The sequence below is a fragment of the Mastomys coucha genome, unplaced genomic scaffold, assembly GCF_008632895.1.
Source record: "Mastomys coucha isolate ucsf_1 unplaced genomic scaffold, UCSF_Mcou_1 pScaffold7, whole genome shotgun sequence".
In the NCBI taxonomy this organism is placed as follows: Eukaryota; Metazoa; Chordata; class Mammalia; order Rodentia; family Muridae; genus Mastomys; species Mastomys coucha.
In genome coordinates, this window is record NW_022196913.1 from 42,185,505 (window position 1) to 42,202,836 (window position 17,332).

Sequence of the window (17,332 nt, forward strand, 5' to 3'; positions counted from 1 at the left end):
AGAAGCAGGTATCGTGAGAGCTGAACAAGCCCTGCACATTTTCTCTGCTGCCTTCCTAGCAACGCTGGCAAGTGTGTATACTTACAGTTTTCAGAGATTCGGAAGATCTAATCGGCATCGGTGTGACAGTCATCTCTCCATCCACCTAATGAGGTCATTGTTAGTTCCATCTTACAAGTACAGAAGCTGTGGCTTAGAGAAATGTGTCTTATTTATGTAGGAACACTACAGCTAGTAAGTCAAAATTCAAACCTAGGTCAGGGTCCCACGGTGCTCTTAATTCTAGCCCTTCTGATGTTGTTTATTAAGTAAAATTATCTCCTTTGTGGCTGACATAGCCTCTATTACTTCCATTGGTTTCTTTTTCCTCCTTCTTCATCTTCTTTTACTGTTTCTTGTTTGTTTGAACTCCTCCCTCTAATTGTTAAAAGGCAGAAGAAAGTAAGCTAATATATATCAAGTGTCCAATAAGTATCAGACTCATTTTTTTCTAAAAGATTTATTTATTTTATGTATATGAGTACACTGTAGCTGTACAGATGGTTGTGAGCCACCATGTGGTTGCTGGGATTTGAATTCAGGACCTTCCAAAGAGCAGTCAGTGCTCTTACCTGCTAAGCCATCTCTCCAGCCCAGGCTCTATTTTTTATTTTCCCCTGAAAATGAGTGAACTCAGGTTTCTTCATCCTGGATGTAAGCTCCATGATGCCTTTTGTCCTTTTTAACATTTTTATTTTTTTTAATATATACCAAGTAGTGTAGCATTGCTGGGTGCTCAGCCAGAGGCCACTGTACACAGGTAAGATGGATAAGGCAGGGTTACTTTACCAGTTTGGCAGGTGTAGACACGAGGATAAGGGGCTTCGGATTCAGGTGTGCAGCTTACAGCGCGATCTGAAACAGCCTTTGCCGGCAGGATTGGCTCTGCTTTGTTTTGTTTTTGTTTATAAAAAGCAGGATCCTTTTTACGCGTGGAAGCCGAGAGTAATCAGATCTATGCTGTGGGATTACGGAGCATGATATAAAACACTATAAATACCCAGTATCCAGCACCGTATACGCGGCGGATGAACTGAGCTGTGTCTGTTGCTTGGCATGCATCTTCGTTATTTTGCAGGATTTACCCCACAAATTCGTGCAGCTGGAAAGGTGCAAGTCAGTGGAACTCTTGGAAGTGTGTTTAAGTCTAACATCCGTGCTTCTGCTTTGCAGCGGAGTATGGAGCAAGCTCAGGGGCGGGCGAGTGGCTACAAAGATCAGCCTTTGGTTAATCTCTTTTTTCTGATCTTTGTTTACAACCGTTGTGCTTAAAAATACACCGTGGTTTACTTATTCTCTTTATACCTTAACTAGTGAGGAAAATGAGGCCCACTAAGGTGTCCAGGTGTGGACCATTGGTCGTAGATGTGATTTCCTTAGACGTCAGCATGCCCCTGCCTACTACCCAGGAGACCTAGCACTTGCCTTACTTCTTGGGCTTTTCAGAACAATAATGTGGTGGGTGGAGCCCCAGTTGCTCAAGTTATCCTGTTAGCAAGCAGTTTATATCAATAATCTGCTACCAGCTGGCAAATCAAAATCACACCATGGGGCCAGAGACGTGGCTCAGCGGTTAAGAGGACTGACTGCGCTGGGCAGTGGTGGTGCATGCCTTTAATCCCAGCACTTGGGAGGCAGAGGCAAGCGGATTTCTGAGTTCAAGGCCAGCCTGGTCTACAGAGTGAGTTCCAGGATAGCCAGGGCTATACAGAGAAACCCTGTCTCGAAAAACCAAAATAAATAAATAAATAAATAAATAAATAAATAAATAAAGGACTGAATGCTCTTCCAGAGGTCCTGAGTTTACTTCCCAGCAACCATATGGTGGCTCACAACCATCTGTAATGGGATCCAATGCACTCTTCTAGTGTGTGTCTGAAGACAGCTGCAGTGTACTCATATAAATAGAAAAAAATAAATCTTTAAAAAACAATCACACCGTGATTGTAAAAATGTTTGTATTCATGGTAGCTAATGAGGTATTTGAAGAAAAAGTGATTTGTCTTCCCTTTAAGAGCCTTAATTCCAGCATAGCAGAGGCAGGTGGATTTGAGGCCATCTTGGTCTACAGAACTAGTTCCAGCCAGGATAGTCAGGACTACACAGAGAAAACCTGATTCAAAAACAAACCAAAACAACAAAAAAGTGAGAAGAAAATAGTCTTAAGGAGTTGAAAATTTTTTCTGTTATTTAAAATTAATTTAAAGATTTATTTTACTTTATGAATATGAGTGTTGGCTCCAATAGATCTGCACCACATGCATGCCTCCTGCAAGTAGTCATAAGAAGGCATTGTATTCCCTGTATGTGTAATTAGACTTATGAACTGTGGAACTGGGAATTGAACCTGGGTCCTCTGCAAGAACAAGTGTTTTTAACTGCCGAAGCATCTAATCCTATTAAATTCTAAAATTATTTTCCTGCACATATGATTCCTATTCACCAAGGAAAATGAGTTAAAAGAATAATGCCCATGGAAAATGAAATAGTTTTCCTGCAAATCTGCATGAGCATGCAGGTGGGTCCATGCTGTGCTGAAGCTGACGCATGCTAGGCAAGCACTCTAACCACTGAGCTATACCTCCAGCTCTCAGGACTTGGGTGAACAACACAATATGAAAGTAGGGTTCGTTTGTGGATAAGAAGCTCACTTTTATACACCCCCCTTAAGTTATACTGTACCTTTCCCAATTTAACAATGTATGGCCAGACTTTTCTGGTCTAGTCAACCTTATATTGGCACAAAAATCACATTATTTTGATTTGGCATAATCTGGAGGGTTGGGGTCAGGTCCTAGGCAAATGTTTAAATTATTTCTTTCTCCCTTCCTGGGTTCTCATTACAGGGAGGAAAGATGTTTCCTCATTTAAATGAAGCCAGTCTAGGGTTAAGGTTTTGTTTTTGGTTTTGTTTGTTTTTTGTTTTTTTTGTTTTTTTTTTTTTAAAAAACACAATCAGAAATCCATTAAACTTTATGTAAGAAAATACTTAATTGACAAAAGTGTTTTTGTGTAGCAAGTGACTTGTCATCTTAGTATCCCAAACAAGCTGGAGTCCACAATGAAAAACAAATTGGGCAGTTCAAAGAGGCCCTGAAAAGGACCAGGCTCCAAGCCGGAGTTATAGTAAGGCCCTGAGCTTTCAAACAGAAACAACAACAAAAAATGCTTTTTACTTAGAATGAAGCGTTGAGTCAGTGGAGTAAAAAGAGGGGGCTGGGCTCTTTGGTGCCTTTGAAATGGGGGGTGTCATGTCGGAGCAAGTGTTCCTTTTTGTTTGTATTCTCAACATAGTACTGGATATGACATGCGGTTTACCAGTGGCTATGCTTCTGTGGGATATTTTATTTTAATATGTCGTGATATTTGGGTAGTGTTTTATAATCTTTTCAAATATAATTTATTACTATTTATTAACACACACATATGTACTTATTTGCAGGGTTATGGGCTTGAACTTAGGGTCATATGCTAAGCATAGGCTCTGCCACAAAGCTACCCCCTCCCCCAGCCATATGGTTCACTCTCTTCCTTTTTTAATTAACATATAAAGTAATGGGTTTTGTTATGAGATGCATTTTTTGTTGATTCACCTCTCTGACTCTCTGTTTAAACAACAACACCCTAAAATTCTAGGTGGTTTTAGTGGTGCACACTTTGTAATCCCAGTAGAGGCCTCGTGAGAAGGCTGCGGTGCCTTAGAGCAGCCGGAGCTATATAGGGATAGGTGCTCAAAGGAAAAAAAAAAACAGAGCAAGCAGGGAGCAGTGGCCTATGCCTTTAATCCTAACATTTCAGGAGACAGTGGCAGACTGTGAGGCCACCCCTGCCTGCAGAGAAAGTTCTAGGCTAGAGGGCCCCATAGTGAGTACTACCCATCTTAAATCTTCAAGACCTATGACAAAGAAGTCATGAATAGCATTTTAGTGGCATCCATTTATTGTCTTTAGCTGGAGCAGAGCAGACCAGTAGTTCTTACACGTAAATAGACTTGGCTAGTAGATAACTTGCTGAAGAGATAATTAAGTGGTTCCCTCCCCTGAAACAGTTCCCCAGATGCTCCTGCCCAGAGACAGTTCCTGTGTATGGATCATTCTAAGGACTGATGTCAGGAAAATAGCAATTAGGTCAGTTCTGAACTGTAAATGGGATCCCTCAACTCAGTCTGGGAATGGCAGCAGAGTGTGCAGAGCTGAGGGCCATTCCCAGAGAAGTTAGGGGGTGGAGCTGAGGGCCATTCTCTGAGAAGTTAGGGGGATGGGTTTTTGTTCACACTGGTGGACCAGGAGAGTGTCATTCCCTGAGCAGTGTCCAGTGCAGCCCTCGGATCACAGTCATTTTAGAGCAAAGAATTGAGTCAGGGGAGTGAATTCAATCTGCCGGGTTGTCCAAGCATCCCTGCTTACTACCTTCATTCCTCCAAAGGGCCCTTTTAATTATCTGCTATGATCTGTTAACATGAGCACTGGGTTTGTTAGTTAGGAGACCTTAACCCAAACTCATTGGCCTTAGTTACCGTTCGTTTTAGTTTTTCTCATCCCTGAAGTAGGCAGACTATATATCTTGTACCCATATTGTTAGGCGACAAAATGATGCCCCTAGCCAGTGTTCCCCCCCAACCCCCAGTTTAACAGCGCATACAAACCTTTGGAGGAGAGAGGGTGTTGTCTTTTCACATAAAGGAAAAGTACCAGCTGCTCTAAGGTGGAGGAACAGAAAACATTCTGAGTGGAAGGAGGCCTTCCTCAGAAACCTTATCTTCACTGTCCTCTGGTATTTTTCTCTTTTTAAAATGGGATGCCTCCTGTCCTCACCACTGAAGGCAAAGTTACTGCACCTTTGAACTCGCCAAGGTGCAGGTAGAGGTGACCTCCATCTCAGGGAAAAATCCCTTGTGAACTATAGGAAGAGCCCTATTTCACCATGTTCTATTTTCTAAGAGTCTGGGCCAGAAGCAGGTATGCTGTTTACATTTTAGGTTGGTCTGTGTGTGTTCCAATACATAGAATGTGTCTCTATTCCAAGCCTTTTTAGCCTTTCCAGGTTGTTCTCTAACTTATGTGGCAGTTTAGCAAAAAAATAGACAGTAAGTGCTTATCAGCCGAGCCTGAGAAAGTACAGGGTCTGGAAAGCTGGTATTCCTAACTGGTCCACAAGTGGTCAAATCCAGGCGGGGGTAATTGGAGGAAGTGGCTCTTGTAAAGGAGGTAGCCGGTGACCTGAGGGTCTGCCAGGCCTCAGTTGAAGAACTTGTGACCATCTGCACAGTGTACCTTTGCTGGTAAACTCAGCTGTGAGGAAGTCTCATCTGCCCTGACTAGAGGCCTGGTCACTTTGGGTACACAGTGACGTCATGAAGGTCTCAGGGGGAAACCCTCCAAACTTATTTTAGAAATTCCAGAGCAATTTTACCCTTGGTTCTGGCTGAGGTTCGAGTTGGAAGGTGCCTCCAACCAGCAGGGCCTCCATCACCATTGTAGGTATAATTATAGTTTTGTTTGTTTGTTTGTTTGTTTAAAGATAGAGATAGGTTGTGATTGATATCTTAGGGTTTCAGTTTGTTTTGAAGTCTTAAACAAACACCTAGAAATTTCCCCCCTTCAGTAGCTTATGTTGGGTCTCAGTGATTAGAAATAGGCACGTTGTTTGTAAGAGAGAAGCTATTGGAGAAAGGGGTTATGGAAACATACACGTGCTTGTGCACACACACGTACACACGCATGTATGCACGCATGTCCCAGCATAGGAGTGTATGCATAATTTTTTTTTCTGCACAGACTTACCTTCTTGAAAAGAAAGTGATTTTTTTTTTTTAGGTGTAACAGTCCATAAAGTAAATAACATTCTCTAAAGACATGAATCTATAAACAAAGCGTAAATATCTTTATTTAAAATGGATTAAGTTCTGAATCCTAATGCTTTTGTTGTGTTATCACGTGGCTTGTACCAGTCTGTCACTAATCATGTGTTGCCCTCAGAATTACATTAGAAAGCGGGCATGCACTGCCTCACAGATTCTTACATGCAGTGAGTGGTAGTGAAACAGAAACTAGATACAGATACTGAGGAGGCTAAAAAGATGAGGTCGCCACACACCTGGCCTCTTCCTCCCTTCCTTTTCTTTCCCAACTCTGCTCCTTGGAGAAGTTCTTGCAGAAGATGGAGGAAGCTCTGCCCTCAGGGTCATCTTTCCTGGATCTGGAGCTGGGAGTGGCTGGGCACTGAGACTCCTTCCCCAACCTCACAAAGCTGACCCTTTGCTTTATAGGCTGTCCGGAGGTGGGCAGTCCTGTCCCCAGGCTTTCCCAGAAAGGCCTGGGAGGAGCAGGGAGGAACAAGGAGAATGTTCTGCTCTCCTAGACACTTCCTCCCCACCCCTGGGGTGCAGGGAGGACCTGGTAGGGAGTCGGAATCCAAGGAGCAGCGCTGGAGGGTCTGAAGGCTGTAACTGCCATTGTCTGTGCACTCCAGAAGTTGTCTGGCTGTTGGTTCTGTATACTAACAGAGTAGGGCACACGTGTACATGCTTAGGTGCCGAATGCATAGGCAAGTAAAACTAAGAAGCCAAATGCCGAGAGGGTTTGGTTGTTTTTTTTCTAAAGAGTTGAAACTGGCTTTTCTGGCCCAACGATGGAGTCAGCTGCTCAAATTACTCCAGGTAGTCGTGGTTGCTAGGTCCGTAAAAATGACTGTAAAGATGCAGCAGTGAAGTGCGGTTCGGGAGGCCCCCTCGTGCCTTTTTTTTTTTTTTCTTTTTCTTTTCTTTGCAATGCTGGAAGGAGAGGATTGGAGAAGTCACTTGGCCTGGCCTGACTCCTCCTCTTCCTCTCTCTGCCCAGAGCTACAGCCACAGTGCTCAGAGTGGCTGCCTGGTGCTCAGTGCTGTGGCCGGATTTTAAAGTATTTTTAAGTTTTCAGCTTGTCAGTCATCACATCCAGGGTTCCTCTTCATTTTCAAGGGCGCCGTGTCTGAGCGTTTAGCCGCCCCACCCCTTTCCATGTGCCTCCAGGAGGGGAGAGCGATGATGTTAACTGGCTGACTATCACTTCGAAAAAGCATATTCATTAAGAGCTTTACACCCCAGTCAGAAGGCGTTTGTGCATTTGTACACAAGGAGATGTCGAAGATCCAGATCTTTGAGGGGAAATGAATGGAAAGAAAAAAAAAAGAGAAAACCAAACGTGGTACTCTTTCCAGTTTAAGCTGCACGCTGGTCCCTGTTAACTAGGCATTTGTCCCTTAGTCTGGAGGTGATAGAAAATGCCAGTTACTGTGGTATTTAACTGACACCAAACTGCTGTCCAAATACTTCAGTTAGACCTAGGCTTCTTTCTTAATTGGTGGGAAGGAAAACATACCCAGAAAAAGGAGGAAACTGTACTTTCATTGGACATTTAAAAAATTTCAGGCTGAAGAATCTGAAGAACACACAATGTGTTTCATTTTAATTAAGGCCCATTTGTGCTTAAAAGAAAAAAAAGTAGTAGTAGTCAGAATCTCCTAAAATTTGAGCCAGTCACATGGTTCATTTATGTAAGGGTTCAGCAAATGAAAGCTCTGTACTTTTCAACCAAGGTCAGAAAGTAATTATTGCTATCTAAAATTGTTCTGGAATTGAGGCATTTTAGGTCACTATAGGAAGATTTACCAATACTAGAAATCACATAAGCCAGCTGAGGCACATTTGAAAAAACAATTATGTTGGCATATTAGAGGAATAATAAGATGCCTTGGTAGGAATAATTAGATGAAACATGCTTTTGCCTTTTTTTTTCTTAAGCAACTTCCTTGTTTTCTGGAGGGTGATCATCAGTAATGAGAATGTGATTTATATTTCTTACAGGTATCTAAAACAATTCTAAAGATAATGAAAAGTTTTTATTTTTGTTTTGTTTTTTAATTTTAAATCACACTTTCTGTATGGTGTCTAGCCAAAGCCTCACACGATAGTGAACACTTCAATTTTAGTAATGAACTACTTCTTGATGCATTGAATAAATTTAATATTTAATATGTTAATACTCCTGTAAGGCCCAGAATTGCCTGGCTGCCCCTTGCCCTGCCTGCCTGGTACTGGCTGAAAAGGTACCATTGTTTGTTCTGCAAACACTGGGTGATGTTTGTTTCCTAGGTGACTGATTCTCTTGCTGCTCTTTAAGCAAGGGGGGGTGGGGAAGGGAGAAAGTGGCTTTAAACACCTGAGAGCATCCTATTTGTGACAGTCTATGTATGTTGGATGTATGTTGAAATTTTATATTAACTGAGATTATTTGAGAAAAAGATTATGTAGAAATGAGAAATACAGTGCCAATTAACAGCAAATTCTGATTTAATATGATATATAGTAAACATGATGGTTAGAAATGCTAGAATAAAATCTACTTAGATTGAAGTAAACTGTTAACATTGGAAAAATAAAAGAGCTAAGTGAAAGCTATTTTAGACAATAACTTGAGAAATATTACTCTTTTCCTTTCAGTTATAATAACCCGATTTACAAAAGCTGTTCAGATAAATACTTGGCAGTATAATTAAAATTGGTTATTGATAAAGTATATAGGCCTTCAAAAATGAGAGAACATGAAACATAAATTTCTGGTTTGAGTTTTGTTAATTTTTTTTTTCTGACAACTGTGTAAGATCGTTGGGGTGCATTTCTACCAGAAACTTCCAGAGACAACAAAATGGATCCAGAGCATCTTTTCATGGCTGATACATAATTGACATAGTTGGTCAGTTTGGACATTTTGTATTTTCTCATTGAGAAATTTCAGGCTCAAACTAGAGAAGAATATTCTTTGAGCCCCCCCAACCCCCATCCAGTGCATGGATGCAGTTAACAGAACTTTGCCTTTTTACTCCTATCTGGTTTAGTACAGTTCATGCGCAGGTTTCAGTAAACATTAACTACTTTTATCAGAGCTTGCAGTGTGCTGAATGGTTAGTAAAGAGAGTGTACTGCAAGAGACAGATGAAAATGAGAGTCCAAGGTCAGGTGGCTGTTGGAGATTTTTTTTTTTTTTTTTTGATTATTGAGAATTTAGGGGAAAAGCAAGTCATTATGAGGCCTACTGGGAAGCTTGCTATTCTGCCTGCCATTTTATGTATTGAGACTAACAACGGATTTGTTCAGATGCAGTTCGAGGCAAGGGCTTTCTTTCCTCTCGTGAGAAAGCATCCTTCAAGGATGAAATGCTCTCAAGGCCTCAGCAGAGAAATGAAGTGTAGCATTCATTCATGAGGGTACTTCTGAAGGTTGCAGGGATTTCTTTTTATTCCTTTCTAAAAGATGATTCGTGTATGGCCCCCTGATAGTCATTTATATTTCTGCAGTTAGTAAAACCAAAGCGCTTGAATTCAATATCGCCACGTATAGAATAAGACACACGAGTTTTACATATCATGTAATAATATTCTAGAACTCTGGCTGTCAAGTTTGAAAATAAGAACCTGCTTCTCGCTCTTTTTTTTTTTTTTTTTTTTTTTTTTTTGGCAAAAAAGGGTAAAATTTCCAAACGCGGATAACTAAGTTGCCCCCCTTCCTGCCCCTGCGACCCTGGGGTTTTAAAACGGCGACCGCGGGACCAGTCGCCCACTCTCATCGCTGTGTGCCCAGGGCTCGGTCGGTTCTGGCTCTGCTCCGACGACCGTGGCAGCCACCTTAAGGTTAAAGTTGTCGAAGAAACCCGAAGCCCTCGGTGTAAGCTCTAAACGTGCACGGGCGTCCTCAGGCCCCCGGGTCCGTCCTTGTCAGGACGTGATCAGCACGCCGGGTGACCCCAGCAGAGCTTCCAGGCCCGTGCCTCCGCGGGGCATCTCGGTTCGGCTTCCTAGCGGTGGGCGTGAGGGAGACTTGAGGTGAGCAGCCTTCGTACAGGCTCGCGTCGGCGCGGACGGGCGGTGAAGGCACGAGGCGCCCGAGCCGCCGAGCCAGGCCCTCTAGGGCCTGTCGGTGACCTCCTCAGCCGAGGGACTTGCGGTGCTTGGCCAGGCGCCCCGGGACCTGCACGACGCTCGCCTCACCTCAGCTCGAGTGCTGGGCACTCCGCGAGCGGGCCGCGGAGCTGTCAGTCTTGTCGACGGCGCCGCCGATTGGCTGAGGCCCCGGCGGAGGGTGGGGCAGAGCGCTGGCATCCCCCGATGATGGGACCTTGAAGATCTGATCGCCTGTCTCTCAGGATCTCCTCGGGCTCTCGCTCCAGCGTCTGGCTGGCCGCAGAGGGAGGCTTCGTGGCAGCCAGAGGTTTCCCCAGAGAGCCCGTTGAGCCACGAAGCCTTAGAAAGGATTTTCTCAGAGACAGCCTAGAAAAATGTGGGTGCTCTGAGCAAGACCCTCTTCCTTTTATGCCTTCCCCCTTCTTGGCAAGTTCGAGGGCTCTTAGCTCCGGACCACTTTTACAGTTTTGGAAGTTTTCAGAGGCCTGTGCTGGCCGGCCCCCATTCTGTGTTTTTCCCTCAGAACAAGTCCCTGGATCTTGGGCTTCCCTTCCCTCGATGGCGTGGCTGGTTACTGGAGGATGGCGCTGGGCTGGCCGAGGCAGAGCTGGACCCGCAGGAGGCCCCGGGGAACAGGAAGTCAGGGACTTCCATGTGAGGACAGCAGCAGAGTGGCAGCCGCCAGGTGGCCGAGCATTTGAGCACACACAGCCCTGCCTTTCCGAATCCCCTGGTCAGAAGGGGCAACGGGCTTCTCTAAAATGACTCTCAACTCGGAGAATACAGACAGAGGCCCCGAGTAGTGCTGAGCCAGGCCTGCAAGTTTTGCATCCTTCATGGAAAGCCCACAGGTTGCAGTCACTGTGTTGTTGAAAGTGGGGCGCCCTTGTCTCCTCTGAGGGCTGTTTCAGATTTCTCTTCACGGGACCAGTTGTTAGGAAAAAAAAAAGAGCCTGTTTAGCTGTGGTGCGGTTTCCTCGTGTTCTGCACTTGTACATCACACTAGTAAGGATAGTGTTGCTGCTGCTACTGATGGCCAAAGGTCTCTAGCCACAGAGCCGGCCTGTTAGGTGTGCTCTATCTTACTCTAGGACAGTCCACAAGGTCAGCTTTGAAGCTCCCTGGCATGTTCTCTAGTAACCTTACAGAACAAGACTGGAGCCAGGGACCATGATGCAGCCTCAGAGAAGCGACTCTCCCACACGGTATACTATAGTCGCCTAGATAATGTCTTTGTCTTACAGTGTGATGCCTGGCCTGCTGCACTCTGGGATTTGCCTCCTTTTTACTTTACTGTTTGGTGACCAGCTTTCTCAAAACGGATCCATCACCAGGGTGAGAACTTTTCCATGCTACAAAAACCCACCCCCAGAAGATTCTGATTGAGCTAGTTGAGGTGAAGGGTAGAAACAAGTAATTTAGATCATTTGTGTCCAAAAAATTTTGATGAGGTGGGTGTGGTGGTATTCATCTTCAATCCAAGCATCTCTTGTGAGTTTAAGCTAGCCAGAGCTACATAGATCCAACACACACACCCGTGATGAGACAAATGGGTGTGTGTGTGTGTGTGTGTGTGTGTGTGTGTGTGTGTAGCTTTCAAGAGTCAGCTCTTTGGTGGATTCTGGGAATTGAACTCGTGTCTCTAGACTTGTAGCAGATACCTCTGCTACCCTCTGAGTCATTTTCACAAGCCTAGCAACTAGAAAAAAATTTTTTTTTTTTTTTTTTTTTAAAAACATGGACGGAAGGTAAGCCCCACATTCTCCTAACTGATATTTGTTTGCTGCAAAGCTCAGTTTGCTGTTAAATAGCGTACTGTGGCACCTGTGCTAGAACCATCAGGGCCCTCAGCACTGGCAGGTGTAAATGCCACTAATTAATTTTTTAAGAACTCAGAGCTCTGACAGAGTTATCAGGGATGCTGAGTAGCAGGTACCAGATGTTTCTTTTGTTAAAGTCGTGGAGAAGTAATGTTTCAGGTAATCAGGCTATGTTTAATCGCCTAGTCTGATGTTATGGGGCTTGGAGTATTGAGTATTTTCTTTAAGGAGGAAAGAAGAGGGTGTACATTTTCGGTTTCTAGTGTGCCTTTACCTTTTACAGTATTATCTTTGTGGAGGGGTTGACCTGATTATCATTAGGCCCAGGTCCTGTTAGAAGAGGGTTAAATGGTACTCGGGCCTCTTTATCTGAGCCGTTTTGCCACGGCTGAAGTTGACAGCCTGTGCCTCTAACTGAATTCAGTCCTTTTTCACTGGGGAACAACAGTAAAGTCAGAGGCTCCTCATGTGGAGAAGACTTTACAGCCCCTGAACAGCCTTCCGTTTCGCAGTTCATGAATGCACCATTTGTTGTTTTGAGCACAACTGTTAGATACAACTGGTCTTGCAGCCCACTCTGCCTGTGACTGGTGAGCGTCAGTGGGGATGGATGGATTCCTCCCCCAACACTTGCCCTTCTTTTTTTGGGGGGGGGCATGGACCAAGATTTTATTCACAATACAATTTCTTTGACCCAATTTATATTTTTCAAAAGTGTAAATTCCAGAAAATAACGTTTTAATGTGCTAAAACTGGCCTGAGAAATCTGATTAAGTATTTTAGTTGGTTAAAGAGAGAGATATTTTTGGTGTAGTTTACTTTTACACACATGCTGTCTTTGAAATTGAATTTTAAATTGAAGTTATAAAGCTATCTTTGCGTCATCTCTTAATCAAATATATTGCCTTCAATTCAGAATTTAAGATCCTAGATGCTTTCATAGCAAGAATAAGCATATGAGGTAGTGGGTTAATTTTGTTTGATTTAACCAACTTATAATGTATACATATATCAAAATGTTGTGTATACACTATAAGTAAACACAGCCCCCTGTCCCTACCTACTGCTCAGATACAACCCAGAGTCTTTGCTGTGCTAGGCAGTGACTACTCCTGAAGTATATATCCAGCCTGACATGTTTTGTCAACCACACCATAATAAAACTTATTAATTAAAAAATAATTTAAGGGAGCCGTCAGTTAAACTTTAACACGGTGTTCTCAAGCATTTCTAGAATATTTCTGGATAACACAGTCATTCTTCTCTTAGAACGGGGCTCCACACATGACAGTGCTTCTGCTAGCTTTTTCACTTCTGTTTTCTTTTCCTCTCACATGCTCGTTTTGGGTCCTGATTGGTTGCAGCAGGTGTTTACATTGAAATGATTCCTTCTTATAGTTTAAAGTATTTTAGCGAGAAAGTATTAGTTTCCCTTTCCGCTGTGTTTGCATGTTCACATGACCTTTCCAGCTGCTGTTGGTCCTTGGATGGGCCAAGGACACGAATTTCTGTTTTTGTTTTTGTTTTTTAAGATTTATTTATTATTATATGTAAGTACACTATAGCTGTTTTCAGACACACCAGAAGAGGGCATCAGATCTCATTATGGATAGTTGTGAGCCACCATATGGTTGCTGGGATTTGAACTCAGGACCTTCGGAAGAGCAGCCAGTGCTCTTAACCACTGAGCCATCTCTCCAGCCCTGAACTTCTGTTTACTATGTTTTAAACATCTTATAACAATGGATCCTACATGCATTGATATCCTAGGGCCCCTACGAATGGCACTGTTGGGCTGCTAGAAATGAAGAAGTTCTGTTTGTTGAATCTTTGATCTGGTTTGTTTTGTTTTGTTTTGTTTTTTGAGACCAAGGTCTCACTGTATATAGCCTTGGCTGGCCTGGAACTTGCTTTGTAGACCAGGCTAACTTTGAACTCAGAGATCCACCTGCCCCAGGACTAAAGGCATGTAACTCCACATCCCTAGCTATGTAGTTAAATCTTAAGTAAATTCTTTCCCTGTCTCTGTCTCTCTCTGTCTGTCTCTCTTTCTGTGTGTGCGTGCACGCGCATGTTTGGAGATAGTCTTGCTCTGTAGCCCAGGTTGGCCCTCTTTAGACTCCTTTGTTCTGAGATGTTTATCTGTCGTTCAGAGAAGTTATGGAGACCTTATGTTATGTTATGTTTGTGCTTTTTGTTAAAATGTGGTCTATTGAAACACATACAGGAAGAAAATGCAGTCTGGTGTGGGATCTTTCTCACTTCACTGTTCTTTCATGAAGATGTCTCCTAAGTAGCAGGTTAGGTGGGAGAAGCAAGTTCATGTTTAAAGGTTCTGGGTGGCAGCTTTCTCAGCCCTGTCCTCAACTTTAGTCTCCCATGTTTCCATGTTTTGATATGTGCCTTTAAAATGCATAAAGTTGCAGGTCGCTCACCCTTTACCACAGTTTGTGTGTGTTCAATTATGTGTGCTGTTTGAAATGGCAGCTAAAACACCACAAGGAATTATCAGCAGGTAGAAACTGCTTTTCCTATGTCAGAACAGCCAGTGTGGCTTAGCTGATGCTTCTGTTGCTAAGCAGGTAGGTTTCTGGTCTGGAGGCTACCCATTAACCCTATAAGTGCCTAACAGCAAACCGAAAAGGTAAAGAAAAAATAACTCAGTGTTTTCTCCTGCGTCGTGCTTTGTCTGAGTGCAAGAAAAGTGGAAAAGGGCCGCTTAAGCTTGATTCGCTCATTTAGAGGCCAAGGAGGGGAGCTGGGAGGTGATGAGGTCTCCAGTTTTAGCCGTTCTCAAATGAAGGCTCCAGTAGCTGATAGTGAAGGTCTCAGCAATATGATCAAAATTATGGGTTGGATTCCGGTGAGGAATGGGGTTGGCTCTTCTCTGTGGTATTTTCTCTGTAAGCCTGCCTCTAACTGCCCACATGGCTGCAAGGAGAGGAAGAAGGAAGAAAGGGGCTGCTGTTTGCATCCATTTGCCAGAAAGGAGTTAACAGAGCATACCACAAAACAGGTTGGGCAAGACTGTTAAAGTCAGTGATGAAGCCTGCCTCCTCCTCCTCCTCCTCCTTCCCTCTCCTTCCCTTTACCATTTTCGGGACTTTAAAACATCTTTGGGCTATCGCCTACATCCCCCTCCCTCCCCTGCACCCCCAATTCACTGCCGGGCTTCCCCTCTTCTAGTCAGAACACTTGATGTGAATAAAATACTTTGTGCAGATGAGGAGCTTGTCTGCGACAGGCAGGCAGCCTGGCCAGCTGTTTCTCAAGCAGTCGATGGTGCCCTCTGTCATGTAACATAGGCCCTATTCAGCAAGCAGCATTCTTGAGTATGCATTTATGCCTCTGTGGGACTGTGGAGTGGACAGCTTGGGAGGGAGGGAGAATGTGGAGGCTGGAATGAAGAAGGAGTGTGTGCATTCACACGGAGTCAGGGAGCCATGAGCCACCCGAATACCACTATAAGTTAGGAGACATTGTTTGAAACATCTTTACTTAGCTCAGACTTCTGGGGTATCTTGGGGCCTAGGATGCAGGAGAACTGGCTTCACCACAGGCCAGTTTGTGTTTGATGTAAGTTGTACATGGTGTTTGCATCCATTCATCCCATAAACATACCATATATAGTCACACTTGAGCTCACTATAACATCACAAGGGAAGCACTCCTAACGCACAGTTCCTTTCTTGCTCAGAGAAGCACACTCACACAGTCTATTTCTGGTGTCTTGTGGCCTGCTGTCTTTGGGGAGGGGGAGAAAAAAAAGGCTCTTGCTTTCCATATTTACACTGTTTGCAATGTTTCTGATCCTTGTTTGCCCGGCACTCTGAAAGTTAAAAGAATTTTACTGTCACGGGAGGAAAAACAATCCTCTGAGTGCATCTGTTTTAGAAGAGAAGTCTTGTTTTTGTTAGTGTCTTTAATGTCACATACATTTTGTTTTATGGGCCCTGCTCTCCCACTGCTCTGAGAGCATCCTTTTATGTCCTTAGGGTGAGCCATACCCTGTAACATGTAGTCCTTCCCCGTGGCCACGGAGAAGTTTTCCTCCTGTTTCCTTTCTCAGCCTTCCTGAACTGTCCAGATTATTTACCACGTGTCACCTTAGATGTCCAGGGCAGGGCATGCAGCTTCTGTGGAACTGATGGCAGCATTCAGAACTTGACAGAGCAGGGTTGGCCAAGTTGAGGTGACCATGAGAAAGAAGTGCAGTCCCCTTGTCCCATACCTCGAATACTGTATTTCAGCTTGGAGTGAGAGCATCAGAGAGAGCATTTGTGGCTCAGATAAGAGATCCGTGTCCCCTAGCCCACCCTGCTTTACACACCCACTCCCTGGAGTGTGTTTTTTCTCAGGACACATGTAAATAACTTGAGGGAAATGATGGTTTGCCAAGCTGGGAATTCTGTTGTGTTTTCTTTCCTTAGCCTCACCAGAGTGAATCTGTCTGACTGTGTGACAGTTAATTTTCCCATCCTCTTCCTCTTCCAAGGCTGATAAGACACTCTCAGCTTCTAGCAAGCCTCACTGAAGAGTTCTTAATGCAGTAGAACAAAGCTGTCACATTTTCTTGGTAACTTCATTCTTTCAATTTATATGATGGTGTTTTTCCAAGTAGTGCAAGCTGACTAATTCTTCAAAAGCATCAGTAAGTTCATATTTTTTTTTTTAAGTGGTTAGGCACTCCTGAGTCAGAGTCAGATGCAGCTCTGTGAGTTCAAAGGCAGAGCCTGTCTCAAAAATGAAACAAAATCCAAACAGATGTCGGAAGAGCCAGCTCAGCAGTCAAGAACACTGAGAACACTGGCTGCTCTGCAGAGGACTCAGATTCCATTCCCAGCACCTACAAGGCAGCTCAGAACTGTCTGCTCCTCCTGCCCCAGGAGGTCTGACGCCCTCTCCTGGCTTCCCTTGGCAAGCACATGTTGCGCTGACATGTTCGAAGGCAAAAACAAAGCAAATTAAAACAAAAAAAATGAAGACACTTTCAAGTGATCTACATTTGTTTCTAGGTAATTGGTAATTATTAGTAGTAATTCCTCAACATTAGATAATGCTTAGAAAATCCAGATGACCTGTTATTACCATGGAGACCACAGCAGATTGGTTAGTATGCAGTTGACTCACATATACTAGATCATGAGGAGGCAGCTTACTTGACACTCTCCTGTCCAGACTGAGTGAGAGCTAGAGCAGTGAATAGTATATATGGTGGTGATTTAGTTTTCAAAAGCCACACAAGTATTAAGAAATCCTGGCAGTAATGCCCCAACCTTGATTTGTGTAGTGTGCTGTTTGTTTGTTTGTTTGTTTGTTTGTTGGAGACAGGGTTTCTCTGTGTAACTCTCAAACAGGTCTTTAATTCCAGAACTCAGAATGCAGAGGCAGGTTGGAGCTCTGAATTTGAGGCCACCTTGATCTGTAAATCCAGAACAGCCAGGGCTACCCCCACATATACAGTGGGGGTACAATGATACAGTGCATGTGAGTCAACTGCTTTGTTTATAGTCTTTTTTTTTTTTTTTTTTTTTTT

The 17,332-nt window shown here is 43.7% G+C and overlaps 1 protein-coding gene across 11 annotated transcripts in view; it reads left to right on the forward strand.

The window, feature by feature from the left end:
* Positions 1-17,332, forward strand: part of Rreb1 (ras responsive element binding protein 1) — a 190,450-nt gene that overhangs the window by 78,901 nt on the left and 94,217 nt on the right. For 5 of the 11 annotated variants that reach the window (XM_031358458.1, XM_031358456.1, XM_031358465.1 and 2 more), the window contains exon 2: positions 11,221-11,311. The exons of 5 other annotated variants lie outside the window; for them this stretch is intronic. The gene's annotated coding sequence lies outside the window, so the exon portion shown is untranslated. Of the gene's footprint in view, positions 1-10,260; positions 10,353-11,220; positions 11,312-17,332 lie in introns of those variants that run through there. One more of the 11 variants, XM_031358460.1, reaches the window with a different exon arrangement.